This window comes from Phymastichus coffea, unplaced genomic scaffold (genome assembly GCF_024137745.1).
Source record: "Phymastichus coffea isolate CEN01 unplaced genomic scaffold, Cenicafe_Pcof_1.1 PCOF00003, whole genome shotgun sequence".
NCBI classification, from domain to species: Eukaryota; Metazoa; Arthropoda; class Insecta; order Hymenoptera; family Eulophidae; genus Phymastichus; species Phymastichus coffea.
This window is the reverse complement of record NW_026706814.1, coordinates 7,921,327-7,948,639: the sequence shown is the minus strand read 5'-3', so window position 1 is coordinate 7,948,639 and position 27,313 is coordinate 7,921,327. Positions and strand designations below refer to the sequence as shown.

Genomic DNA, 27,313 nt, shown 5'->3' with positions numbered 1-27,313 from the left:
ATAGCAAAACAGACAGCAGCGAAAAAGTGAGTACCTCCCTCTCTCCCCTTTTCTTTTCTTGCACGTGATTGTTTAGACCACGCGCATTAACGAGAGTGCCGCCTGACCTTCGCCCGACCGACGAATTCCTCACGCGCGCGTTAGATTGCCACCGAACTTCCTTTGTGCGATCTTCTGAACTTTCGCGCATTGAACGAGTGCCGCCTGACCTTCGCGCGACCGACGAATTCCTCGCGCGCAATTAGACTGCCACCAAATTCTTTTGTGCGATCTTCTGAACTTTCGCGCATTGAACGAATGCCGTCTGACCTTTGCGCAACCGACGAATTCCTCGCGCGCGCGCGCTAGATTGCCGTCAAATTTCTCTGTGTGATCGTTTAAGCCCTCGTAAAAACAGAAGTACTGTTTGACTTTTTTTCCCACACAAGTTCCCCACACAAGTATTAGATTGCCGTCAATGCTTTTGTGCCGTTGTAACTATTCACGTATCGATAGAATTCTATATAACCGCCACGTAATCTCCGAAATCGCTCGCGTATTAGTCCAAGCCACTTGACCTCCGCTCGATCGCCACGAGAGCGGGTCGCAATCGCGTCGCGTCATCCGCGTCATTAGGAAAACTTAGGCGAAGCAGACCGCCGCGAACAGCCAATCACGATTGAGCGTAGGAAGAAACGCGATATGACTGACCTTGGGCTGACTCGGGTAAAACGTGTTTGATTATTAATAAAAAAATGAATCCTAGCTTAAACTCTTGTTATCATTGACTTAACCCCGTTTGATTTTTCCATATCCCCCGGAGCTATCGCGATCGGGTGCGCGAAACTAGCTAATGCGTCGACGCCTCAACGCCGCTTCAGTCTACGTGATGCAAAAAGGACGAGAAAAGAAAAATAAAAAATGTAATTTCGAACAGTACAAAAAACGTAGGTTCAAGAATGCAACTTACGTAGAATAACTAAAAAGAGTCACAGAAGTACCGGCTTCTCTGATGAGTTAGTAGGCAACCTGGCTGACGCGGTCGATAATGCGATAGGAAACAGGAAAAAGTGACCAGAAGTCTCGGGATACCGCCATCGAACTAGGTAGCTGTGAAGAAAAAGTTGCAAGAGAACCATTCATCATACACAGCAACCTAATTAAAATGAAGGCAAAGACACACACATAAAGGAATATAAGTCAAGTAATAACGGACAATATAAGCGATATTGAATAAGTTGTAGAGGTGGCGACGCATAAGCTCCGATTTATGAGGTAACAGCTGACCACCGAATGAATACGGACAGATAAAGGATCATCAACACCACAAGTTAAAAGAAAAGTAGATAGATAAACTCCAAGTCCTGAACCAGAAATCTCTAACCAACAAGAGATGTTCGCAAAGAATACTTGGACGACAATGACCAAATGAAAGAAGCAGAACACTGCTACAGGAATGGAGATTAACACAAACAGGATTACACAGACAGAAACAAAAGTACATAAGGCGCGCAAGACGGATCGCCCGAACCTGAAACCCATGCGAAGCGTGATTTTGATCAAAACGTATGCAGAGATTGTATAGACTTTTCGACAGAACGTGAACCCGATATTAAAGCTATATAAAAGACCAAAGACGAATCGGTACTTTTACATCGACACTTCTGTACCTTCTGCGGCCGAGACTACAAGCAGCAGGACAAGCCGTTGAAGACTTGTCAGACCGGCAGTACGGCTTTAGCTAAGAGCGCTCAACTATTGAAGCAATAATGGACGTAATAAAAATAATGTAAAAATAAAAACGGTTTGCTTAACCATTTTGAATCGGTAGTGCATACATAAATGTACGCGTATCTTATTTAAAAGTTAGGTCAAGATTTCTACATATTTTCAGTTTTGGAACTGGATGATTACGTTTTTCCACGTGTAAAAAAATACGTCTATGCATAATGTAATTGAAATCACATATAACTATTGTGTAACTCATGGCATAATATTTCTTTTTGAATATAGTAATTAATCAATAAAAATAATATTTAAAATCTAACGATACATCAAATTTCCGCGCCATTTCATATCTCAACCAATGAAAATACTGGATGTCGGCTACGCATTTTCCTTATGATTCTTTTAAGAAAGGACAAGAATGAAAAATGGCTCTACATTCAAAAGATCATGCGTACTCTCACAATGAAAATCGCACAAAAATATGTTTATTGTGTCAACAAAAGAAAAAAAATATGACAAGTATAGGGCCTAAGCTTAAAAGTTTGATTCAAAGTTATACAGATTACGATTCGAATGATGTTCGTTTGCCAACTGCTTTATATAGTACATGTAGAATTAACTTTTATCGAGAGATAAAGAAGGAAAATGTTAATATTTTTGTTGGGTTACTCAATGTATACTAATCCTCTTAAATATACTAGAACAACATCTCAGGGTAAGTGTCAATGTACTCTTTGTAATTTTGCGAGAGAAGAAAAATTTAAAAAACCAAAAAAAGTTTCGTCTTCACAAGTTAATTCTCAAAACCGTATTAACCGTATTTATTTAAAGCAGTGCACTGAGTTTTTATTGGAAGTAAAGAAAGGGAAAGCTCATGAGTGTAACATCATAATAAAGTATAACAATGTAAAAAACTATATAAATAATGAATTGCCCTCTAAAAGTAAAGAACATTTAATAAGTGAGCTATTAAAAAGTAAGAAAGTATCTACACTTTCAAGTGAGTCAAGCAAAAGTGACGTAATTAACTTATCACAAGAACACGGTAAACCTTTCAAGCTATCCTTAAATTCAAATAACAAAAAAGAATCTTTTCCTATTATTACAGTTGATGATATGTTAAAAATCCAAATAAGCCGTGGATTAAGTGCTAACACAACTTGCAGTATAGCTTCTTCTCTATATACAGCTACAAAAAAACGAAAGTTAATTGACAAAGATTTAAGAAAAAAATTAAGTACTCAAAGTCACCGTCTTGATTCGCTTTTTCACGTAAAAAAGGTCACATTTACAAAGTCTACTGATAAAAAAGTTTCTAATGAAATAAAAGATTTTGTTTTATGTAATAATCGTTACTATTATTTATTTAAAAAGCGTGACTAATATATGTTTATTATCGTTTACAATTCGTTTATAATTATACAATAGATTGTATAATTTATTTCCAAAAATTTTCTATATTATTCTTGTTAATTTTTTGTACATAAATGAGTAAAATTTATTTTATTTATTTGTAGAAAGTATTAATAAATTAATATTTGATTATAACTTATTATATAATTTATTTATAAACCTCCATTACCTCTTTATTTAATTATCAAACGTCACTATATGTGTAGATACTATATAATGATGAAAAAACAGTTAAATGTGTAAAACAAAAACGGCCAAGTCCTAGATTTCGATTTCGCGTGGAAACGTTTTCTGAAAGTTTCTACTATCTTATTCAACAAGAAAATCCAGAGTAGTTTTCAATTCGATTTAAATTTTTTAAAACACACCGTGGAGAGCTATATATTTTGTAATGGAGAATTCCGGCCATACCCGTCTGGGTTGCTCGCGACCGTCCGCACAAATTATTTATTCGGGGATTCGGGAAGCAAAAGACGTTCCCACGACTGAATAACGCGTCGAGCATAAACACGTTAAACGCACAGATTCGAAGTCGGGATGAGGAGTGATACAGCGGCGAATAAACACAACAGCGGATTAGCACACTAGTCATTTAATTGTCAACAATCGATTACAATACGGCGACCTCGGACTTATATACTACGAGCGGCACAATAACAAACGCGAACGCGAAGGTGACTCGGTAGCTGGTCAGTCTACCGATTCCCTTGTTAGAGCTAAATATTGCAATAAATGCCCGACAAACACTTTCGGCCGATAAACTATCCACGGGTAGCCAGCAGGTCTGCCGTGCTACCAGCCATAAGCTGGCGCCCAAACTTGCAAGAGAGAGAGAGACAAGAGAAAAATACGGCACCGACCTCGACCTTCAGCCTCTCCGACGACTAGAGCGCTCTGCACCGTGACGTCACTTGTGTGCTCCTCGTTGACCGTCTTGCTGGTATTTTCTTTTTGTCGTCGCTATCTTCCTCTTTCTCGTCCTCTCGTTCGTTGATTGTTGTTGCTGTTACCTCTGCCGCCTCTTTGCTGCTCGGTACTTCAGCACGTCCGGACTGCCCGTGCATCTCGCCAGTTACCTACACGCACCGGTGCCGGGTATACTTCGGGACACGGCTGGGTACGACCCAGCCTCACGCTCCAATACTCGTCCGCGCACCGGGCGTGTATCCGAGACGAATGATCGTCGACGAGGTCACGGGGCCAACTTGGAAAAACCGTAACCTTCGGTTTTATCCGCGCACGCGACTTCCTCTGCTTATCGCTTAGCAGAGACTCCCCGAATTTTCCGCGGCGATCCGCAATTCGAGCGCGCTCTCTCTCTCTCTTCTTCTGCGCCATCTGCATCGCTCCAGTCGTCAGCTTAGCCCGTGTTCAGCACCTCGTAAACAAAAGGTCCAACCGTGAGTGTGTGTACCAAACGCACACACTCTCAGCCTAGCGCGGCGCGCGGACATTTGCGAGAGCTAAACGGACGAGATCGGCCTAGCCGAGATTCTCCGTTACAATTTTATCATATCTAATAATTATCATCGATATCAAAGAAAATTTCGAGCATTAATTATTTAAAGTTTCGACAAAAACAAGGAATTTTCATGCGATTTTCACAATTTACTATATAAATGTAAATGTGCTATCGAAGTGTGTAAAAGTTAAGTAGCTTTATTGTAAATAAGTGGATTCCGTAAATAGATTCGTTTACAAACCACGAACATCACTTGGATCCATTGTTGCAGTTTTCCATTTCAAAATATCAAATGTGCGCTGATCAACCCGCATGATGTTTTTATATGCTTCAAATAATTGTTTAGTGTTGAAAGTGATAGCAATGCGAGAATTTGATGATTCCTCGAATAGAGATATGTTGATTTACTTTTGATACGGAGCATCAAACTGTGACGGGGCCCTGGCTAGAATAGCCGGCCCTGTCTGGCTCGCGCTCTCTCTCTCTCTCTCTCTCTCTCTCTCTCTCTCTCTCTCTCTCTCTCTCTCTCGACCTATGGTTCATGAAATAGCTAATTGAATGGTTATTTTCTAGCCCAAACACACGTCGATCCACCTTTATACCTTTCCTCTTTTCAGACCGTCCTTCTGTAAAACAGGTGCCATTCGCGTCTTTACTACTCTTGCTACTTTTATTATTTTTTACTACTTTTAGTATTTTGTTGTTCTTATTATTTTTATTATTCTTTATTACCTTTATTATTTTAGTATTATTTTTCATCTTTTATTATTGTTAATTTTGTTGTTTTATCTGATAACTCATTTATATTGTTCTTTATATATTTTATTTTACTATATTTTACACATTTTATTCTATTTTTATATTTACATATATACTCTTGTGTTTACTGTTAATCCCATTAGAAATTCGCTGCTCACCGTATATACTACTCACGCATTTTTCACGTAATTCATCTTCTTCAAATAGTTAAATGCGTTACCATTCATCCTTGCATCTCCTCTTTTGTCATGTTTAAATTTTATTATTATTTTGTTATGTACATTTTCCAAACTGCCAGACGGGGTTCCACCTCATTGGCGCAATAAACGAACTAATCTAATCTAATCTAATCTCTCGTAGCTTCACTCCTTCGCTGTTGCCCTAATGAGCGTTTGAAATTACGAACCGATACCGATGCTCGCACCGCTTTATTTCAGGACCAATACCTGAGCCGAGCATCGTCATTTGAAGCCAATTGGGATCGATGCCGTCCCCGCGACCGATAAATCCCGTGATACGCGAGATCTTGAAGGATCGAGGCGTGTGAGCGCTGAAGCGTCGCATCACCGCGACCCCACCGGCTGAGCTTATGGCTCTGTTACAGAGGAGCCAGTTAAGTGTGAGTGGCACGTACGAGGACCTGCAGGATCGCATGCTGCGGTATATGATCGCGCGCGAGAGACCTGAGTTGAATCCGCCGTTGGCTCATGTAGACTTCGTGTTGGGCTTCGTCCCAGGGTCGGCCAAAAGTATTCTCCATGAGGAATCACGGGAAATCGCGATGACCGGAATGGTGAAAGGCGAAAAGGCAGGAGACGGGCGAACGGTAAGTCCGGTCGAGCCCGCGAGGAGTCGTGGCCGACCGCGCGCGGCGTCGCGACGCGTAGAACCGCGTCGCGTAACGGGGCGTAACCGAGTGGCCAGACTTAGTTCGGAGGACCGACGGACAGGAGGCGATACATTGACGCGCGCGGAGGAAACGCTGGCGACGAGCACCGAAGAGAAGCCGGCTCAAAATCCCGGTGTCCGGTACTATGGACAAGAGGATGAGTCTGGCATCCTAGGTCAGGTGTGGGGTGCGTTTATGCAGTTGCCGCGTTTAGTGATGCGCCGAGAAGTCCGAGAGGCTCTGTCCGGTAGCGCTAACAATCTTTATCGAGTAGAGCAGGCCGCGAGAGGAGTGCAGGCCGATGGCCGAGCGTAACGGGCCTCCACCATGCCGATGGCTGCTCGAGCCTCGGAGACGCGACCGTCAAGGCAAAAGCCGTCTCCCTCTACCGTTAGCGAAACGGAGTCGGAGTCGGAGGGAGAAGACGAGCAGGAATTCTTCTCGGATGAAGAAGCGAGTGAGGCCGCGAGCAAGGTCCCGATTAACTCCGGACAAGAGTCGAGCACGCCGATTGCGGCGGGAGAGCCGACGGATCCGGCTAAAAGCTTGAAGGAGGTTTTCCGGGAAATTTTGTGCGAGTTAGGCGGAGAAAGGTGAACGGTCCGGATTAAGGACGAAGGAATCGAAGGCGGAGTAGATGACCACGACGAGCGCGTGGGGCGTAGGACTTGAGCCAGAGCTAGGGAGGAAGAAAGTACCGCGCCCGAGAGACATAGAGTGGGCCAGCTGAGACGTCGGGAAAGAGCGAGCGCCCGTGCGCCACGCCGGTACATAGAAGATAGGCCTTCGGACGCGGTGAGCGCGTTCCGGGCCTGGTCGCTCAAGTTTAGCGGGGAGAGTAACGCGGACGCGGACGCGGACGGATTCGTGAGAGAATTAACGCAACGTCAAAGGTTTTACGGATTAGACGACGATGAAATATTGGAAGCAGTGGTTGTGGTACTCTCGGGGATAGCGGCTCTGTGGTACCGGAATAACGAGCTTAATTGGTATAACCTTGACGAGTTTTTAGAAGATTTTAATGAGGAATTCGGTAAGCATTGGAAGCGATCGGATTTATATTAGGAGTGCGCTTACGCACACAGGCTGAGTGGGAGTCCCTGAGTGACTACATCAACGCGTTCCAGTCTATAGTTAGGCGTTAGGCGTTTTGACCGTCCCCCGTCGGAAAAGAAGCAGGTGAGCATCTGCAAGGAGGACTTACATCCTACATTCGTGACAGTCCTATACCGGAAGTCTTTCTCGTCTATGAGAGAATTAAAGCGGGAGGGCTGCGAGCATGAGCGGCAACGCGACCGAGAGAAGTGTTGGCGGCCGCCGCCGGCCCCCGATCGTATGTTGGTGGCTGACGCGGCTTATAAGGGCGCCGCGAGACCCGGAGAGAGATCTGCTAATGCAGCCGCGGTGGAGGCGGAGGAAAAGGCCGAAATTGCCCCAGTCGAGCGGTCGCGGAATGCTAGGTCGCGGGCGCGAAATAAACGAAGGAAGAGTGCCTCCTCGGAAGGAGAAATAGCGGTGAACGTCTCGCGACCGCGGCACGGAAACCCGGTTGAACGGCGAGGCGATGGTACCAGAGGTTCGAGTATGGTGGATGTCGTACTCTCGACTTCCGGGGAAAACGATTCGGGACAGGCGCGACAGCAGAGCGCGACGCCGCGAGCTTCATTCCGCAGCAAAGACGGGAGTGACCTCGGAATAGTGGCGGGCTTGCAGGTAGCCGCCCGTTTAGCGAAGTTTGTTTCACGTGCGGAGTGAGTGGGCATAGAAGCGCTCAGTGTCCGGGCCGGAACACTGGAGAAAGTCCAGTGACGGAGGCGGCGAGAACGCGCCACGATGTTTCAAGTATAAACAGCTAGGGCATTATGCTAACGCGTGTCCGAGGGGCCTCGGTATCGTGTCAGGTTTGTGATACGCCGGGCTTCGTATTTAAGGAATGTCCTACGTGTGCGGCTAATGTGAAGCGGCGTTCGCATCCGCCAGCGACCCGCCGGCCTCAAACACTGGCAGCGGAATGATGAATGAAAAGAAATTGGAGTCGGAGATGCGTGTAGTGAGCAGACCGGGTTGAGAGCGGTTTTCTGGGAAAATCTGTCGAGTAGGTACGAGCGGTTGAGAGTAGCTGACCTTCACAGTGAAGAATTCTTTGAATCGGTAGGAGCGACGGGTAGGTCGCGAGATAGCCGTTTGTCCGCGCTAACGCCGGCGTTCACGTGGCAGAGGTTACACAGAGGCGATGCGTTGAGCGAGGTATCCTTGACCCGTATCCAGTCAGGGGACATGGCATAGGAGGAACCGCGAGGCTTATTGGGATCAGCTAAGGTGATGACAGGAGAGCCTGAAAGAACGGCGGAAAAGAGCGTAAGCCTGGGGGAATCGCGATGCTCCGGTCGCGGCGAGTTAGGCCGCACCGTTGAGGGCGAAAACCCAAGCAGGACAAACAAAGCGCTGAACAGGGGCCAAGTCGAGCGGACTACGGAAACGTTGTCCTTACGCTCCTTGAGCCCTCCAGTGGGTTTAGAGGTCAGGAAGCGAGGCGATGAACAAATCGAGCCAGCAGCGAGGAAACCACTGCAATGCTCCTTGAGACCGCCCGTGCTGGTCGATTTAGCAACGAATGGGTCGTTAAAAGACAGTAGAGTCGTTGCCGAAGATGTGAGAGTATCGGAAAAGGTGGCGGAAGCACTTTTCGTGTTAGTGGAGGGGAAGGCCGAGTCAACTACTCTACTACAAAGAAAACGAGTCGTAAGGATGTAGCGCATATAGCAGTAGTCGAGAACAGGTTCTTCGCCACGATTAATATCAACGGTACGAATTACTTGGCTCTGCTTGATTCGGGAGCGCAAGTGACCGTCGGAGGCCCGGAGTTAGTGAATACGAGTAGGTTCAAGTCGCGACTGAAAACTCCGACTATAGTAGTAAAGAGAGTCTCGGGCGAAGAACCAGGTGCGCTCGGAGATCTGAAGCTGCACCTGGAGATCGGCGGAAACTGCGGAGCTTTGACTGCATGCGCGGTGGCGAGATGCGGCACCATCTGATACTCGGTGTTGACTTTTGGAACGAGTGATGGAGGAGTTTAGTATTGAGAGACGTGAATGGAGGCCGAAAGGCTCAAGAACGTGGATCCCGTTTGCGAGTAACGAGAAAGGGTTGGCGCACATATTAGCGGAATGCGCAGGATTTACTAAATATCGTGAAACGCAGCGAGAACAGGTGTTGGCACTCGTGCACAGTATTGTGCCGAAGCCCGGAGCCGCCCCAGCCGTAACGAACTTGATCAAGCACATCATAGACGTCGGTGACGCGCGGCCGATCAAGACGCCTATGAGGCAAATGTCGCCTCCAATCTTGAGCTTTGCGCAAGAGGAAACGTTGCGGATGTGGCGCGCAGGAATAATAAGATGGTCGAATAGTCAGTAGAGTACCGCGCCCGTGATCGTCAAGAAGGCAGACGGAACGTATCGATTTTGCCTGGACTTTCGTCCGGTGAATAAAGTAACTAAAATCAATGCATATCCGATGCCTAATCTCGATTGTATTTTAGGCCGGCTGCGCGGCGCGGTTTCTCTCTCGAAAATCGACTTGCGATCAGCATTTTGGCAGATCCCGTTAGAGGAGAATAGCAAGCAGTATACTGCATTCGCAGTACCGAGATCAGGACGGTGGGAATTCGAGAGAATGCCGTTCGGTCTAGTGAATGCCCCCGCAACGTTTATGAGATTTATGGACGCCTTGTTTGGCCCGGAGTACTCGCCGAATGTATTCTGGTATATGGATGATCTATTAGTAGTGTGTACGAGTTTAGAGGATCACATTGCTTGGTTAGGTCGAGTGTTGCGTAGGTTAGTGGAGGTATGCCTAGAGATAAACTTGGAAAAGTCGGACTTCTTTTACACCAAAGTTACGTATCTCGGCTACCGATTAGACTGCGAGGGCATACGTCCCGACCCGGAAAGAATTCAGCCGATCCTGGATTACCCGGTGCCAAGAAACATAGAGCAATTGCGTTGAATTTTAGATATGGTCGGGTGGTATGCGTGATTCATCGAGAACGAGAGCGATACCAAAGTCTCGCTCACGAAATTGATCAAGAAGAATCAACCGTGGGTGTGGGGTGAAGAGCAGCAGGAGGCGTTCGAGCGGTTTAAACGAGCGATCACGGAGGCTCCTGTACTTGCACGGACAGATTTTGAACGAACGTTTTATCTGCACTACGATGGTTCTTCGTACGCGGTAGGGGCGTGCTTAGTGCAGATATTTGAGGACGGTGAACACCCGATTTGTTATGCTAGTCGCATGCTAAATCCGCATGAGCGTCGGTATACGGTTAGCGAGATCGAGTTTTTAGCGGTTTGCTTTGCGATTGAAAACTTTAGGCCGTATATCGAGGGGTTTCATTTCGTGGTGGTAACAGACCATAGCGCATTGACTAGATTGTTGAGTAAGCGAGTCCTCGCGGGGCTACTCGAGCGATGGGTGCTGGAGTTCCAACAGCTCGATTGCGAGATCGTGCACAGGAGAGGTGCTTTGCACCATGTCCCAGATGCACTCTGCGCGAGTTCGAGGACGCGGCAGAGGTTTGCGAGTTCTCGGCTATCGAGAATACTTGGTACCTGCAAAGGCGCCAAGAGGTTCTCGAACGGCCTGAGTAGTACAGAAATTGGAAAGTAGAGGATAATTTACTGTACAGGTACATGACAAACCATCTGCTCGACCCAGTTACCAATCGCGAAGAGTGTTGACGACTCGTAGTTCCGTTGGAGTATAGGGAAAAGGTGTTGCGAGATGCGTACTGTGCGCCGTCCTCAGGGAATTTGGGGTGGGCAGGAAAAGACTTATGATCATGTAGCTCGCGAGTATTACTGGCGAGGCGTCTGGTATGACGTGAAGAACTTTGTCGACCAGTGCCAAGAGTGTCAGCGGTACAAGGTCGAGCAACGAGAGCCCCAAGGGTTAATGGGAAGGCGCTTGATTGAGCGTCCTTAGGCGGTGGTCGCGACCGACGAGGTAGAGTTGCCGAGAAGTAAGAATCGTTACCGGTATATTGTAATCTTTCAGGATTTGTTCACGAAGTGGAGAGAGCATAAACCGTTGAGTTCGGCGGACGGAAAGTCGCATGCACGCGCATTTGAGGAATTAATATTGCTGCGGTGGGAAACACCGGATTACCTTGTTAGCGATAACGCGAAAGCGTACCAGAGTAAAGTATTTCAGTATACCTTAAGCGAGTATGACGTGGAGCACGTGTTCTGTCCTCCCTATCACCAGCAGAGTGATCCGGTAGAGCGAGTAAACTGAGTCATGAAGACTATGATCGCTATCTTTGTCGATAACGATTACAGAGATTGGGATAGATACCTTCATGAATTTAGGCACGCGATAAATACCGCGACTTAATCCTCTACGAAGGTTTCCCCGACATTTTTGAACTTCAGACGTAATCCGTGGCCTGCGAAAAGCCTAAGGCGTGAGGTAGAGAGAAAAGTACCCGTGATCAGAGTGAGTCCCGAAATTTGACAAGATCGCTTGCAGCGGTTAAACGCGCTGCGCGATTTAGTGAGTAAGCACATTGAGAGCGCGCAAGAACGATAAAAGGGCACATACGATAAGAAGCGCCGGTATGCTGCGTTTAGTGAAGGGGATTTGGTTTGACACAAGCTTCATCCGTTGTCGAGTGCGGCTGTGGGCCGAAACGCCAGCCTAGAGCCTGCGTTTGGAGGTCCGTATAGGATTATCAAAAAGATTTCGAACGTCGTGTATGAATTGGAAGTAAAGGACAAGCGACAGGTCCCGATGGCGCACGTAAAAGATTTAAAAAGATACGTTCCGCCGCGAGTTGTGAGCCGGATCCAGTGATTATCGTGTCGTCTAGGTTGAGATGTAGAGCTGTGTTATGTATTGATGTATAATATATTGGTTTCTTCTCTTTCTTTATTGTATATGTAGTGTAATTGTAGTAATGGTGTTGGTTTTGCCTTTGCAGATGGAACAGCGAACGAGAGAGTCGGTGTCTCTGACGCTCGAGGTCGCGACCGAGGACGCAAGTCCTATCGGTTTGGCTTCGGGCAGTCAGGCGGACACGCTCGTGTTCGGAGGCGAGGTGAGCGGAGCTGAGCCCGCGGATTCGCTCCCTCCGACCCTGGGGGATAATCCCAGTGAGGCATCCTGCGAGAGAGGTGCCGCAGAAGGCGCTTCTCGAGGAGAGCCCTGGGAGGGGAAAATCAAGATCCTGAAACCCCAATTTCGCCTGAAATAATCGCCACGGTGGACGAGCTTACGATGCTACGCGTTGTTCACGTTGAGCCGGAACTCTTGTCCTCGGTGAAGTCCCAAAAGTAGTAGAAGAAATAGCTATGGAAGCGGACAGCGCAGCAATAGAGGAAGAGCTGGAAGAACTTCTATTGAGAAGTCCGGTAGCTCCCTCCACTGAGGCTGTCCCTCCGATGGAAGGTAAAGAAGATGTTCCTGTGAAAGAGGCAACTTGCCGCAAAACGGCGAGGATCCTGCTTCAAGGATTTACAAACGGCCTCCTTGAAATCATTGAGGAAGAAGAGGAGGATACGCAAAGGCCTGCGGAAGCAGTGAAGGTTTTGGCTCCCGTAAAGCCTGCGGAACATGTGCCTGGTCCGCTGGAGTGGAAGCCCCTCCATCTCCAAACTTTGGACCCGAGATTCTCTTTCCGCTGGCCGCCTGTGGTATCAAATGTTCCACCAGCGGGTTACCTAGAAGATGAACGCCGACGAGTGGCAGAAGCTCAGAGAGGTGCAGACCAAAGGAGACGACGCCACCGAGGTCCGGATTTTTCGTTAGAAAATCTGTTTTCTCTGCTAAATGAGGGACAGACAGCGGAGGAAAGAAGAACGGCAGCAAGACAAAAAATGACGTCGGACGCTTCACCAACGTCCGGCTTGGAGCAGGAGTGCGGTCCACCGCAACCTAGCTCGGCCGGAAGAGCGGAGGTGACAGACGGTCGATCAGTTTCCGCGGCCGTCTTAACTAGGTCAGAAGCATGTGAGCGAAGGAATTGTGATAGCCTTCTAACAACTTCATCGGCCTCCGAGGAAGAGGATGCAAATTCGGCCCTTAGTCCGAGAGTTAGGTGTAAAAACCGCCCATCAAAGGCTAGCCGACGACGGTGGCGGGTAGCGATCGGCCGTAGTCGTCAGTTGCCGGAAGATCAACAAAAGATGGCTGAGGAGAGACGTCCGGGAAGGCCTGCACGGGTAATCGCGGATGAGAACTCTGGTCGAAGCGAGGAAGTAGCTGAGCGAAAGATAGAAGATGAGCGAACTGCAGCGCGCGACACTGGACTGGAACTAGCGCTGTGTGGAGGACGCTGGATGCGCCCCACTGATGAAGCAATGCCAACACTAGGAATCTTCCCACTTCACACCCAGCTTGAATGGAACCAGCCACGCACGATTACTCCGTCTCAAGAGCCTGTCCGATGTTCAAGTGAACTGGCTTCGGAACCAGCCCCGGCGAAAACTCCGAAGATTAAAAGACCTACTGAGGAAACCTAACCCCGGCGAGAGATCGAGGGCAGGCTGTGTGCACCTGTGCGTGCCGGACGAGCGGGATTTCGCGGGCTTCCATGCCCCAATCCTCAACTCGTACTGTAGCACCACAGGGGCCGCAGCCGTGGATAGACGCGAAAGGTAACAGGCTATAAGACACCTTTCTGCGTGGTTTGGCGCCGGTACCGTTTGACGCGGAGAGGGACGTAGTACCGTATCTCTGCTTTAATTGCAGAGCCGGTTTCCATCCGCGATCGCGATGTCCAGAAGTGGCCAACCCGCTGATATTTTGCCGTAATTGTGGATGATACGATGTATCCGTGAACAATTGCGAGCGATGTGCCATTGCATTCCGAGCGCACATTATGACTCGAGTGCAGGCGGCCAGTAGTTCAGGCATTCCGCCAGTACATTTGCCTGGTATACCAGATGCTCTCCACCTCGAGTGATTTTAGAATCCCTGTCGAACGCGGAACCGGCGACCTTGACTCAAGGGATGGCCGAAACCGACGCGGCGCCTGAAAGGCGAAAGAAGGTACGCCGGGGAGGTAAAAAGAAGTGGGCTCGTATAGAAGCTGCTCGAACGTTAGCCGCTCAGCATGAAGAAGAGGCTGAAGGCGACCCTCTTGTGGAGCGGATGAGGAACGATGCTAGAGAAGAGCATCGAGCCTCTAGCTCAAACCGCAGGGATGAGGAGGTGGCTCGCCACCGTACTCCTCCCGTGTTGGAATCACACGAGATGGTGGTCGATCCGCCCTCCGCCGAGTTAGCCCCGAGCTCTGGTGACCTGGAGGCAGGGCCCTCTCGGGAACAGGTGTAGTTTGACATTTGTGAGTAGCGTGTTGTTTGCTAGACTTTTATTTTATTGTTTTGATTATTTTCGTGATATATGCATGTAAGGGTTGAATGGGGACAGAGGTGCGTGTAACTTCGACGCGTGCATATGAAATGTAGAACCCTTTCGCTCCTATTATCTTGTCCTTTTTATGAGCAAACGTCGCTTTGGGCACTCGTAGAGAGGAGCGAGATGATCGTCAGTCGATCGTAGGAGAGAAATCGATGACTTGGGGGAGGGGGGGGGGGCTGTGACGGGGCCCTGGATAGAATAGCCAGCCCTGTATGGCTCGCTCTCTCTGTCTCTCTCTCTCTCTATCTCTCGCAGCCTCGCTCCTTCGCTGTTGCCCTGGCGAGCGTTTGAAATTACGAACCGATGCCGATGCCCGCACCGCTTTATTTCAGGACCAATACCTGAGCCGGACATCGTCATTTGGAGCCAATTGAGAGCGAGAGCGGCTGCGGCAAGAAGAAGAGAGAGAGTATGACGCGTCGCGAGTAGAGAGTAAGCGAGCGCGAGGTACCCGCGGCGATCCGCTCGCGTGAGCGAAGCCGCCGGCGTCGCTCGAGCCAACGCGCCAACGATAGGGAGAAAGAGTTCGGGCTGAGATTCAGAGTTAGACGGATCGTTTGACGGCCGAGCGTGCGCACATGAAAGAGAACAAATCAGACAAAGAAGCAGAGGACAATTAGCAGATAGCAGCAAGGAAAGCGGACTTCCAACGACTCTAGCATCAAGGAATCCATATCCGAGCCTGCCACGAGCCTGCCTGCAGTCCAGCAGTATTTCCTTCCTGCGGCGGATTTACCAGCAACAGTTCCTGCCAGCAATGACCAGCAACAGTTCCTGCCAGCAATGACCAGCAACAGTTCCTGCAGTGGCATCAGCGGCGATTCCTGCCAGCAGCCTCACCAGGTCAGGTCGGCTCTCCCTCTCTCTTTCTTTCTCTCTATATTCGCGAGCGCGCGATGCGTCGGCGAAGTGATCGCAATCTTCCCCGAACATTTCTCTCTCAAATCATTGTACCGTGTCCTCGTGCGATTGCCCGCACAAGCGCAGACACGCGGCGTTGAGGACGACGCGTGAACTCGCGTCGTCGATCTTTATTGTTAAAGTCGAGAATAAATATTGTTAACGGTTATCGCGAGTGATTATTGTGTGCGCCTGTCATTCCTTTTGTCTCAAACCGAAGCCCAAAACGCCAATTTAATGACAAGGCCCATTGCCATCGTTCAGAGGAGCGAAAGAGCCTCCCTTACCTTCCCCTTTAAAAAAATAATTTGTGATACGACGCTTGGGCACGGGCCTTTGCATTGCTCGTGGGAATTATCATTACCCATATCGCGTTAGCTTTTAAATCATCAGTGTCACAAAACATTCATACACCCATTGATTAGTATACCTCATTCCTCGACTATCTTTCAACTTTGCTGCATCAAAACAAGTTTTCACGTTTATCTTTTGGTTCTCTGGCAAATTTTCACAAGCAGTTATAATCACTTATTCGTTCGCCTTGGAGTAATTAGTTTTCAACTGTGTCATCCTAGATTTGAGTTTACTCATCTAAATGTTTAAAAGAATAAAAATGTTTATTACTTGAACATTTTTTCTTAATTACAAAATATTTTTCAATATTCGACTTCGTATTGCGTTCAAATACCGTACACGTGCTTCGTTCCATTATTGAACGATACTATTAAAAAGATACAACTTTTGCTAATAAATAGGTTGATATACAAGATTAATATCAAACGTATGTTGTTTCTTGACCGAGTGTATTCGTAGTAAACGGGTATGCAATGAAAATGCACAAATGAGATCGGTGGAATAGTCGCGTAAGCATGCCAAGCCTTTAGAATAATATCGAGACGTTTTCGGGAAAAAAAGTAAGTTGTATAATGAACGTTCATAGCATTATGTAATTAAATAAAAATTATAAGATCAATTATTGACGAATAATCATACACGGAAAAATTCTACAAAGTCTACTGCATTTCTGCTTATGCCATTAGTAATTTCATTTGACAATGAGTATGCTGTTAATGATATTATAAGAAAGAGGATGATATAAGAAGAAAGAGCATATTACCTTTGCTTTCTGTTTTTCAGATTTCCTTTTCAAATTTTTACAAATCAATGTCTTTCGTTGAAGTTTTTTTCTCTCTTCAGCTAATTGAATTTCAAAATCACGTTTGTGTTTCAACTATCGCCATTTCATTTGACATTTAACGCATCTCATAATTTTTGATCCTGATTAACTAAATCTTACGTCAGTAAAGCCCAGACATTTTTTCGAACTATTCATGCAATTAGAGCAAATTTTTTAGTACATAAAATTACTTTGAGTTCAGGGAGATGATCAAAGCGCGAATAATATACTCAACATTGTGATGCCGTTGATCGTCTGACACTCAAAGATAGAATTAGAGACATAATTGTTTAAGACTTCAATATCACATGCAGATTTTATCATTGTCTTATAATCAATGTCCACTTTCGTTTCTCCAATGTAAATCTAAAATTGAGTTACAATGATCGACTTCATGACAGTTTTGTTTTTGCACAGAAGAATATGCCCGTACTCCATATCTTTGTCTTTTAATCGGTCATCATGGTATTAAAAATTTATTTGACTTTTATACGAATAAAGTTTCAGAATAATAAATAGTATTAAAAACGTATATTAAAGAACTGTCATGTAAGCTGCTACGATGTTGAATCAATCGAAATCATAATTGAGTGTGAATATGCCGCAGTAATAAAAGCCCGACAACAAAAATAGTAGTATAAGCTATTACTAAATCTGTGCTTCAGCAAATTCACAAATTCCATGACACATAAGAAAATGAAAAAATGTTAATCATGGGAAAGGGTATAAAGCTTTTGACTGGAAGCTATAAAAAACAAGAGTTTTTCACGAAACTTTCGGGTGGAACGAGATTGCACGAAAGACCGATAAGTAGACGTGCAATTTAGCGTTAGATCTTCTTCTAACGGTATAGTATATATTTTTAATAATTTATCGAATGATAAAGATGCAATACGAAATTAAAATGTATCTATACAGAAGAATCATTGTTCGAGACCATGTGTATGCATAAAAATGGTATTTTCTATTCTATATTTTACAGCTACTTTTAAAATATCAATCAATCGCAGGTTTAATTTGATTTTATTGAAGAAACATGCTTGCATTTTCGTAACTGCCAAAATACGTGATTATATAATTATGTCTGATTTATGAGTTCGTTGAGCATGTAGTGTATGCGAAAAAAAATTTATAAATATTAAATATAAAAAAAAATAATTATGAAAATTTATTGAAAACAAAATATGGTTACATTTCCGGAATCTATAGAAAAACAAAATTATTCACACCATATATTTTAGTTGCATTGTTTATCAGAGGCGATGTTTTTAACAGATATATTGTCAAGAGGCTTGTTGTTAAAGAATTGAAATTCATAATTATATTCAATATTTCCAAAATAAATATGAACTATTCATTATCCTACTAGTAAAAATAATTTGTACAAATTGATTTGTCATTTATACTTTGATGCTGTGTTAAAAAGTAACGACGTTAGAACGTAAATTATTAAGTTTCTGCTAAAAATTACCAGATTTTTAGTTCTTCAAAATAGTAAAACAAATTTCTCTTCGAATGAGGAGTTTTTTAAATGAATGTGATATTTGGCGATGTTTGGCTTACAAATATTTTTGAAATGTAATATTTGTTGTAATAACAAAATATTCTAAACACTGAGCTCACCTGCTTATTTCTTTATATATTGCCGTTCCAGTTATGTGATTTATAAATATTTTTTTATAAGATATTATGAAAATTTTTGCACAGGATAGATCCCACGATCCCAGTTGCGCTAGCAAAAGCTTTAGCACTTTCAACCATCGTAACGTTACCATATTAAAGACGAAGGTCATTTATCATCATTTAGGACCGTATGGGCTTGTAATTAAGTCATTAGCATGATAGCTTGTGATAGGTTTATTTATATTTTTTTTTATTATTTCTAATTCTAATTGGATATTCGTTAAAAAAAATATCTTGATAATATAGCAATCATAGTAATTCATTCGGTGTAAGAACTGTGCATGAGTGAGTACGACAAATATATCAACTGAGTACTGACTGCGCGCTACGGGTACCATCCGCCAGAGGGGTGTGTAACCAATATAGGAAGCCGTTCTGATGAGCGAGCCTGTTCAGCCTGTCGATCTCGGGTAAGAAAGTTGCCTCATTTTGAATACACGGAGTTGGATCTTCTTCTCTCTTACTCCCTGATTTTCATGAAACTCCTGAACCTCCTTAAGTCAAAGCATGTCAATAATCCGTCAGGATTCCGAAAGTTTTTCATGCGCACTTTCTACGACTCAAAAATACAACTCTAGTAATATTTCGTATATTTCATCCTAATTCAAACTACTAGTCAACTGTTTATAAATAGAAAAATGAAAACAAAAAATTCATAGATATATTTAAGGAGGCTCCAGCGACTACCGCCGGGATCAAAAACACAACAAAAAATAAACTTTCAAACTAACGGCTAAAAAATCTTATAAGCAGTTTCTAAAGCAATATTATTACAAAATAGTACGATTTTCAACTACAGTTGGTAACTTTTTACAACAGAAGTTCCAGAACTTGAGTTTGGTACGACGCACATAACCTATAAAGTAGACAATTTCAGACTTTTTTGGAGAATATCTCCAAATTTTCCACGGCTATCCATATTTTGCAGTACACCATTCGAAAGACCAAGTTTTTATCTATAAGAAGATCAGTTTTTCATTGCGTAACTACACCATTAGTTATTGATGAATTTCTAACATTTTTTCACCTTGTTCCATAAGATACTATACAAAAAGCGCAAACTTTGAGATGAAATATCTCGAAATTTTCCACGGCTTGAGGGGTAAAGAAGGATACCGTTGGATTCAGTGCATTTTCATTTATCGAAATCACTATAACTAACATCGAAACTTATCAATACCCCTCCTCGCTGGAGCCTCCTTAAAAAGATTGTTTTTTTTGTAATTTTAAGTTATAAAACCGATTTTCTATAAAAAAAATAGATTTTGAAAATAAATTTATTTTCAACCTACTTTACCTTGTACCTATTTGTGGGTGATTTGAATAGAGAAATATTGAAATACTTTTTTAGAATTTTATATTTTTATACATTTTTAACAATAAATTAAATTAATTTAAATAAATAAATAAATTAATTAATTTAAAGCTTATTATGTATTTAAAAAAATTTTCGAACGACATACTCGCTTATAAAAGTATATTCAATTTCCAAACTTTTGCAAATCTTATATATACGTTCAATTCGAATATATGGCTGAACTGGAAAATTCAGTTCAAATCCTAAATATTCAAGAATATTTAATGATTACAATGCAATTAGTTACATAAATGATTAAATAATGAAAGTAAATTATATTTGCAAAATGCGAATATTATCAGAAACAACAGTGTTAAATCACGTTATTTGATTAAGTGATAAAAATATTCAATATATTTTATAGTTTGAATATGTTATAATGTGATTCATATGTTGAATTATTCAGAATTATATTTGAGGTTTTCTCATAAAAAACAGAATTATAACCGATATTAAAAATACAAATATTAAAATTGTATTACATTAAGAATGCTTCCAATACATCTTTTCATAATTTTTAGAGAATGTAAAAATAATATTACTTAATTATTAATTTTTAGAAAAAAGTGTTTACCCAAATTTCATCGTGAGTGCCTTTTAAGTATATATTTAACATCTCACTTAAAATAACAAATAATTACCGAAAAATCTACATTGTCAATCATCATTTCATTTTTTTAAAACCTTCTATAGAAATATTAGTAAACTAATCCTATATAAAGTTCTAAGAGTATTCAATTATATCTGGATAGTTTTCAAAAAACCTTTCGAAATACAAATACTTTTTGACCATGAAATTAACTATAAAAACAACTAAATAAAAATACATTATTAATAAGAAAATTTTTTTAATCATACTTAAGTTTTTATTGAAATTAATGAAATATTTAAGGTCTGTTATGAATTTTTAATATATTTTTCTGTTTTTTATTTTAAGAAAAATGGTTTAAAGGAAAAATAAAATTATTACGTTTAAATACTTTTTCAAATTTTTGTGCATATTCGCACGCACACGGACACGCGCGCGTACACATTCACACACAAAGTCATATATATGCGTACACACGTATACCATAATTTCATTATATTTATCACCTTAAATCTCCATGATCCTCTCCATCAATACGGTGGGGGCGTAAATCCTGCCTCGGTTTGAGGACAGGGGTTAGCCCCCATTTTTCGATGAACTCTATGCGGGAAATCTTGACGTTTCGTGATAGTTAAGAGAGGGGGTTGCTCCCCCTCTCGAGCTCCATTGTCTCTTATTACTGCACGTGTAAAAATTAGTGCAAAAATACTACTTATCTTAGTTAATTCTTTGTTACTCTTCTCGTATCAATTCTATTGCTTGACAAGTCCGGTGTTTTAGCTTTCCCCTCTTTCTGCAGCGGAGAACATCCACCAAAATGGCTGCATTATCAAAATCTTGGAAGAGTATCTTTCAATTTTGTAACAGTTAGCTTTCTTATTATAATAAAAAAGCATTGAACTGAACGGAATATTCTTGATACGATAACGAAGTATACTGAAATACTTTTAGTTTTTCGTCAAGAATTCGATATTGTAGTATAACTTTTTTAATGCTTCGCATAAATAATAGAAATACACATAATAAAACTTTCGAATAATATGTAACATTTTTATGATTAATTACCAATAGGCAAAAGTTGTTCAGAATTTTTAGATATCACAAAAATATTTCGGAGATCGCTCTTTTCTGAAGAGCTATTATATTACGTTTTTCACTATTCGAATAGTTGTTACAATTGTTTTTTATTTGAAGTTATGAAGTTTTTTGCCTTCCACTTTTGAAGTATTTCGCTGTAGAGTAATATATTCTCACAATTTGAGCTACTATACTAATATATGATAAAGATACATAAAGAAAACAGGAGTACGTTATTTAATTTATTTAATCAAACTATTCAAGAGTATCCAACCAATAATTTAATACAAAAATACTACTTTCGATCACAAACTGTAATAAAAAATTAGAAATCCTACGAGCGCCTAGGTTACTCGATCTATTCGTATAAGTTGAATAACTTACTTGGCATCTGCGCGCGTTCTTCCACCCTCCTATGCACAATTTCTCCCTCTACTATTTCAACACCACGTGTTTACATATAAGTATTATATTTTTGTAAGAAAATCTATGAGAATATTGACATTTGTCTTCAAAGATATTTCCATCTTCCCATGTTTTTTATTACATTTGGTACTCATGCAGTAACGTAATCATTATATTATTGATCATACCTTGTAAACTATACATTGCTATGAAATAGGCATGATTAACTTTGTAAATTAAATGGATACTTCAGAATGAACATAAAAAATATATTAATATCGTATATCAATTATGTATTAAATTCTAGATTTGAAAATACACATACGCACACACATACTAATGTTTAAATAAATTATTTAAACCTTAAATATACGACTATAAAACTGTTTTCATTTAAAAAAATTGTACGTAATGAGAAACAAAAAAATTTATATAAGTCAATATAAACCTCTGAAGTTTTTTTAAAAAAATATTCATCACATAAGTTTTCCCCTTTCAAAGAAAACTAATTATGTTGCGTTGATATGTAGAATTTTTTCAAAAATTCCATAACTGTAATAAAACAATTTTTTTATTAATTAAAGAGTTTTTTATAATTTTCAGAAAAGATTAGTATTGGGATATATATTATTACTTTAAAAGAGGTTTTTCAAAATTCCATCATAGAAATTAAACACAGATGAATTTATTCTTAACAAAGTTCTTATTTCCTTTCTAGTATTTTATATATTAATGTATAATCTTTTTTCATATCTTTTTAACATCGTTTAAAAAATTATTATGTGAAAGTTTTTTATCTGGCCAATTAAAAATTTAATCAAGAGTTTTTCAATTATTCTGTAAAATGTAAAGCTTTTTTACTAAAAATGTAAAGTTTTTTTATATTTACACTGATTGGTGTTTTCAATTATTTTGTAATTATCAATCTGGCATCTAATTAATTTACCAACAAAAAAATACTTATTTATATTGAATAAAAATTTGAAAACAAATAATTTAACAAAAACCATATAATTTAAAAATCTGATTTCCAGTAAGACTAAATTTTTTTAATATTACGTCTTCTAAACATACTCTACATGTATTCCATAGAAAAATATATTTTTCTGTTTGATAGGAAATTGCATTAATTTTTAAGAAAACCGAAAACATTTGATAAATGTTTGACGCAAGGAAAATCAAATTTTTTAGTTTTAAGTTATTTTTGTTATTATAAAAAAATTTCAATCACGCATACTCATGCGAAAATGCGGTACAATGGCTTAAGTATTTTTTAATATACTTAGTATATTTACCAATCTAAAATTAAAATAAATACATACTAAAAATTCTAATAATATATTCTATAAGCTTTTTAATAAAAATTTTCTGCTTAGAAAATTAAAAAATACTTAAGCCATTGTACCGCATTTTCGCATGAGTATGCGTGATTGAAATTTTTTTAAAATAACAAAAATAACTTCAAACTAAAAAATTTGATCATCCTAATTAAAAAATATTAAAATTTTTATAAGAATTATTCTAGATTCCACATACATTCCACATATATAGATTTCTATATAGAATATAAATTTCCATATATTTCCATATAGATTCCATATGAATTCCATATCAATTTCAGATGGATTTTCAAGATGGATTTCAATTTGAATTTCATGAATAATTGAGGTAGATTTCATGAAAAATCTAGGTTAATTTCTTGACAAATCTAACTGGTAAACCATTTTATTATTTTTAAGTTATTTTTGTTATTTAAAAAAAATTTCAATCACGCATACTCATGCGAAAATGCGGTACAAAGGCTTAAGTATTTTTTAATAAACTTAGTATGTTTACCAATCTATAATTAAAATAAATACATACAAAAAATTCTAATAATATCTTCTATAAGCTTTTTAGTAAAAATTTTCTGCGTGGTTTTCAATGACCCTAATTGAAAAATATTAAAATTTTTATAAGAATTATTCTAGATTCCACATACATTCCACATATATAGATTTCTATATAGAATATAAATTTCCATATATTTCCATATAGATTCCATATGAATTCCGTATCAATATCAGATGGATTTTTAGGATGGATTTCAATTTGAATTTCATGAATAATTGAGGTAGATTTCATGAAAAATCTAGGTTAATTTCTTGACAAATCTAACTGGTAAACCCATATGAATTTTGTGCAAAATTTACCCTGTTGAAAAAGTTTAGTTAGAATTACAAGATGGATTTTCTGATGGAATCCAAATGAATTTTTGTTATACTATTTATAAAAAATCATTTCTTTTGTGAAATTATTATTTAAAAAAAATTTTTAATGTATCAAACTGTTAATATTAACAAAACAAAAATTAAATAAATAAATAACTGAGCGTGGCTCATATCTAGAACTTTTTATTATATAGTCTTACTCACTATATCTTATTTTCTTAACTTTGTTTTGATAATATAATTCTCGTATATTACTAATTTTTAGATATATATTGTGTTTGTACTAATAATTTTATTTATGTGTATCATATATGACTGAGAAAAAAAATATATATATAAACAGAATATAAATGAGTAAATAATCTTATGCATGAAATATAATTATGGAAATTAAGTTGAGAAAATAGCTCAGACAGAAGAGTGTTAGGCTAGAAACGAAGAGGTCCCGCGATAGAGCCATGTTGAATCACCTTTTTTAAATTTATGAATATTAATATTTTGATAGATTAAAACATTATTAAAAATAATAATTTCACAAGAGACAAAATTTATAATTAGCATAATAAAAATCCATATAGTTTCTACTTGGATTTTGTACGGAATTCATCTGAATTTACTCAGAAATATATCTAGATTTATCGAGTAATTCTCCTAGATTAGGTACTAATCCATCTAGATTTTTCATGAACTATAAATGAAAATTCATTATGGAAATTCACCTGGATATCCGTGAGGAAATTCTCCTGAATATCCGTGTGGAAATTTAGTCTGGAATTTGAGACAGATTTTTACAATGTATAGTACATAGTGGTTATATATATTTTTTAATATCTTTTGAAGTAGTTGACATGCCAGTTAATTTTTTTTGTCGAAACATACTGTATGATGGAATACATGTTAAGATGTTTGAAAATCAGAGGTTTTAAAGAAAGCGAATAGACATTTACATCTTTGATGGATTTGTACATATTTTTCAACAGATCATAAGAATGCCAATTGTGTACTTAATTGGTGATGATATTTTTTATCTACTTATTAATTGGATTAAATAGTGCTGTTAGAAAACGTAAAAAATATGTGTGAAAAGTCTTTAAGTGTCTCGTATTGAAAGGTAACACCATCCTGCGGCGCAGTAGTAGGCTAACCAGATGAGCAGGGCGCGTAGCTTAGTTTATTATCGAAGCAAGTCTAAGCACGAGCACGAGGATCTTGGCTTATTTCTTTGTTCATAAAGATGATATTTATCAGAGTTTCACAGCGTTTACTTTTAGAAATTAATAATGAGTACAGTATGTCAATTTTAGTGCAAAGGTGTCAGTGATTCCGCTATTTACCTTGTGGCCACCAATTTCCCGACATAATAGTTTAAAAAAATTAATCATCTATTTTAATCATTATACTCATCTAGAAAAATCATGTAATCAATTTTATACATACAAGTAGATTTATCGTACATATAATATCTCCCCTCACCTTCACACACCTTTCAAGAAAGGTAAAATTGTCATACGAGTAGGCTTCAGAGACTGTTTTCAAATAAATTTTTTGAACATACTAGAGACCCTAGTGCTTTGTGTCTTGTTTGGTAATTGATTTAAATGTATATTTATATTTAAATAGTTGTAAAATAACATTAATTAATTATAATGGTAAATTTAAATTGCAGAGAAAGGGATAACTGAAGAAAAGGAAGAGACAAGTCGGGGAGTCGAACCCGCGAGCTGTGGGTCGGCAGATCAGTGATCTACCACTAGAACCACTGTCACATGTACGTTGGAGAGTGTTTATTGTGTATATTGGCTACATATTTGGTATAAGGCCCGAGCGCTCGGAAGAGGAGAGCTCATGCTCTCTCTCTCTCTAAAAAGAATATACCGTTAGTCTTAGGGTGCTCTTACATGCGAGCGGACAAACGTTCGAGCGGACAAGCGGACACCCAAAACTCATAAAATTTTGTCCGCCGGTCGAAAATTTTTTGTCCGCTGGCGGACGGAAAACTGTCCGCCGGCGGACGAACAAAGGGTTCTCCGTTGAAGGCTCCAGTATATTGGTATCTCAATAATTATCAATTGTTTTTTTTTCAATAATGCCATTTGCCATTCTCACGGCGTGCGGAAAGTAGCCTTCCACACGCGTTTATCGAGTTCTTTTTAGGACTTTTAGCTCTGCGGTTTGATAACTAATGATTTTAGCAGAAAAAGCTTCAGATAAAAGTTGTTCCTTATTATATTATCTACAAAAAAGTCAGTGAAGGCACTATTCTAAAATTATTATTTGACCAAAAAAATCACGAAAACCTGAAATGGTTTACAAAATTTCATGTTTTTTCTTAATTTGCAAGTAAACTAATGTATTTACAATAATGGCTACACTGACTTTTTTGTAGATAATATAATAAGGAACAACTTTTATCTGAAGCTTTTTCTGCTAAAATCATTAGTTATCAAACCGCAGAGCTGAAAGTCCTAAAAAGAACTCGATAAACGCATGTGGAAGGCTACTTTCCGCACGCCGTGAGAATGGCTTCAAATGGCATTATTGAAAAAAAAACAATTGATAATTATTGAGATACCAATATACTGGAGCCTTCAACGGAGAACCCTTTGTTCGTCCGCCGGCGGACAGTTTTCCGTGCGCCAGCGGACAAAGTTCTGTCCGCTAGCGGACAAAATGTTGTCCGTCAGTGTCCGCCGGCGGACAGTTTTCCGTCCGCCAGCGGACAAAAAATTTTCGGCCGGCGGACAAAATTTTATGAGTTTTGGGTGTCCGCTTGTCCGCTCGAACGTTTGTCCGCCCGCATGTAAGAGCACCCTTATGCGACATCGTTTCTCTTCTATGAAGCTTCATGCAATCGACCATGCCGAAAAATATAATATATTTCAAGATACGTGTTGTGGCTATATTTTGAAGAGGTGGATCATGGACTGATGCAATGATATCGATATTTATTAGAAATAAATACACGATAAAATTGGTGAGAGTGCTTTGGCGGCGTAGAAAACTTTTTTTATACTTCTGCAAATTATAGGAGTTTTTTTATACAAATTAAAGATCTCGACCCTCTACAGCATCCGAAAGACTGTATTGCTAATTAGGAGGAGTTATATTTTGAGATAAGTAAAATTTTCCTAGGAAGGGAGAAAATTTAGATGTTACTTTAATCAATATTTTTTGGCTGTTAGTCTTCCTTTGGTTCTAACCCTGGTAGTATCATTTATATAATAATTATTAATTAATTATAATTAAAAGTAATTAGGATTAGTT

At 40.3% G+C, this 27,313-nt stretch overlaps 1 protein-coding gene across 6 annotated transcripts in view; it reads right to left on the bottom strand.

Moving 5' to 3' along the window:
• Positions 1 to 21,788, bottom strand: part of LOC131664074 (potassium voltage-gated channel protein Shaker) — a 1,178,399-nt gene extending 1,156,611 nt beyond the window's left edge. For all 6 annotated transcript variants that reach the window (XR_009301906.1, XR_009301907.1, XR_009301908.1 and 3 more), the window contains exon 1: positions 20,864 to 21,788. The gene's annotated coding sequence lies outside the window, so the exon portion shown is untranslated. The remainder of the gene's footprint in view (positions 1 to 20,863) is intronic.
• Between the last annotated feature and the right edge of the window lie 5,525 nt (positions 21,789 to 27,313).